General features: G+C 42.2%; 1 protein-coding gene across 1 annotated transcript in view; it reads right to left on the minus strand.

Annotated features, from left to right (window-relative positions):
- Nedd8 (NEDD8 ubiquitin like modifier) overlaps nt 1-3212 on the minus strand; it is a 6867-nt gene that overhangs the window by 1890 nt on the left and 1765 nt on the right. The window lies entirely within an intron of this gene.

Genomic DNA, 3212 nt, shown 5'->3' on the forward strand with positions numbered 1-3212 from the left:
CTCTCCCTCCCTCCCTCCCTCTCTCTCTCTCTCTCTCTCTCTCTCTCTGCTTCATGCTTGGGGACTGAGGTTTGAGCTCTTAGGTTCTGCTCCAGCACCATGTCTACCTGTCTGCTGCCATGCTCTTTGCCATGATAGTACTGGACTTGTCCTCTGAAACTGTAAGCCCCAAATTAAATATGTTCTTTTATCATGCTGTCTTTTCACAAAAATAGAAAAGACATTTATTTTTTATTTCTTTTTGGTTTTTTGAGACAGGGTTTCTCTGTGTAGCCCTGGCTGTCCTGGAACTCACTCTGTAGACCAGGCTTGCCTCGAACTCAGAAATCAACTTGCCCCTGCTTTCCAAGTGCTGGGATTAAAGGTGTGTGCCACCACTGCCCGGCTGCTTTTTGTTTTAAGATGTATCCTAGGCTATGCTATGTAGCCAAGGATGACCTCAACTTTTTTTTTAAGGATAATTTTACTGGAGTTTAAAGGAAAAACCCTAGGGCAGGCAAGCTGTAACTTCAGCAGTTGTGTGAAGGAAGAATACAGAGAAGAGAGAACACTGTGTTGGCCAGAATCTGCCCAGGTTTGGTCTGCAATATACAACCAACCCTGAATTGATTTTTCTTGCCTTTACCCCTCCCCCAACTCACACTCATACACATACATACACTCCCATTTTGGTTTGGTTTTCTGTACAGGTTTCAAATTGTCAATAATGAAAATTATTTTAATGTTATTAAGTTCACACACATATGAAGTGGAAATTTCTAGTTTCATTGGAAAGTTAGTTACATCAAATGATGTTTTATTGGGGCATACAGGTGAAAGAATATCTTGCTAAAGCAAACATGTGAAACACTGTTATCCTGAAACAGACACAGGAGAAAGGTTGTTTGATGAAAGTGTATATTATATGACCCCACAGATAGCACTGAGCCTTGGGTTGGTTTGCTCTACCTAACAAAACACATGTATTGGTTGTTGAACTCAACTTGTGATAACACCACCATTGAGAAAAACTTGCCTAAGACCTGCTTTTGAGGTTCCTGAAGCGGCTTACTGCTTCTGCGGCCTCACCTCAGGCTGGTTGTTGAGCCTGGTGGTTTCTTCAAGAATAAATTTCAGTTGCTGGTGATGCCTGACATCTGAGTGCTGAAAGGACTGGTCTAGAGCTGCCATTTCATGCCTGGTGTCTAGGACTGGTCTGCAGCTGCTGAACTGTATTTGGTGTTTAGTAAGGGACCAAACTGCTGCCAAAGAAGATCGAGCTTGCCCCCAAAGAACCATTACTGAATAGGTCCACTTCCCCTATATCCTAATAAGTTTTCTTTTCCACTACTTCTGCAGGGTGATGGACTAGAAGAGAGGTTGAACTCTTATTAAAAGTAGGTTGCAAAAAATGTATACCTACATACATATTTTGAAACAGAGTCTCACTATTGGCCTGGTGTGGGCAGCCATGACAAGCCTTTTCCTGAGGGCTGGGAATCACAAGCCCTCATGCTTACAGACCAAGTGCTCTTCCTCATTGAGCTGTCTCTACAGGCCTAGAAGGTTTTCTTTGTTTTTGTCTTGTTTTTTGAGACAGGGTCTCTTTGTATAACATTCCTGACTGTCCTGGAACTCCATTTGTAGACAAGGCTAGCCTGAAACTCAGAGATCTGCCTGTCTCTATCTCCTGAGTGCTGAGGTTAAAGGCATGCACTACCACATGCTCCCAAGAGATATTCTTTTTTCTAAAGATTTATTTATTTTATGTATATAAGTACACAATGTAGCTGTACAGATAGTTGTGAGACTTTATTTGGTTGTTGAGAATTGACTTTTTTAGGACCTCCGCTCACTCCGGTCAGCCTCACTGGGCCCCGCTCGCTCAGTCCTTGCTCGCTCTGGCCCAAAGATTTATTTATTATTATAATTAAGTACACTGTAGCTGTCTTCAGACACACCAGAAAAGGGCATCAGATCTCATTACGGGTGGTTGTGAGTCACCATGTGGTTGCTAGGATTTGAACTCAGGACCTTCAGAAGAGCAGTCAGTGCTCTTACCTGCTGAGCCATCTCTCCAGCCCCACAAGAGATATTCTTGACACAAAGTTATCATACTGTGGTGATGAAAGATCTATACATTATGGATTGGGGGTTTTTGTTTGTTGTTTTGAGATAAGGTCTCACTATGTAATAAGGGCAATTGGACTGCTGCTGCATTCTAGCTACTGTAGGGTGGGAAGGTAACTGGTAGACTCCCTGGAAAATAATTTGACAGTTCTTTTAAAGTTATGTGTAACATCAACATGGCCTAGTAATTCCACTCCAAGATATTTAAAAAAAAAAAAAAAAGCCGGGCGGTGGTGGCACATGCCTTTAATCCCAGCACTTGGCAGAGGCCAGCCTGGTTTACAGAGTGAGTTCCAGGACAGCAGAGGCTATACAGAGAAACCCTGTCTCGGGGAAAAAAAAAAAGAAAAAGAAGGGCTGGAGAGATGGCTCAGTGGTTAAGAGCACTGGCTACTCTTCCAGAGGTCCTGAGTTCAGTTCCAAGCAACCACATGGTGGCTCAAAACTGTCTGTAATGAGATCCAGTGCCCCTTCCTCCCCTGCAGTCATACATGCAGGCAGAACGCTGTATACATAATAAATCTTTAAAAAAAAGTTGTGTTCCAAATACCTGGCAGACTAGCAGGAGTAACCCTTTGTTAAGGTAATGGGAAGGTAATTTATGATAGAAGATGCTACATTTTATTTGAGGCCCACAGACATAAGGTAACGCATTTCATTTAGAAATGGTTTAGGCTGGTAGCTAGCTAATACACAATGTCTTACCCCATTCCAGACAAAACAAAACCAGGAAGGACTTAACTGTGAAGAAGAAAGTGGTACAGATAGGCAAGATATCAGCAATACAGAGAAATAGCTGAAAAATGAATAATCTCTAGAGAACATTCATGTATATATATATATGTATATGCAAGAAAGACATGGACAAAGGGATTAATATTAGGCAGAAGTGGGGCTAAAGAGATGTCTCAGTGATTAAGACCACTCTTTCAAAGGAGTTGGGATTCTGTTCCTATGGCTCACAACTACCTGTGACTCCAGTCTCAGGGAATCTGGTGGCCTCCTTGGGCACCAGGCACACAGGTACAAAGACATACAAGCGCAGAAAGCACCCGTACACATACATGTAATAAAAATGTGACTTAAAAAAAAAAAACAAAACA

This window comes from Mastomys coucha, unplaced genomic scaffold (genome assembly GCF_008632895.1).
Source record: "Mastomys coucha isolate ucsf_1 unplaced genomic scaffold, UCSF_Mcou_1 pScaffold9, whole genome shotgun sequence".
Taxonomy (NCBI): domain Eukaryota; kingdom Metazoa; phylum Chordata; class Mammalia; order Rodentia; family Muridae; genus Mastomys; species Mastomys coucha.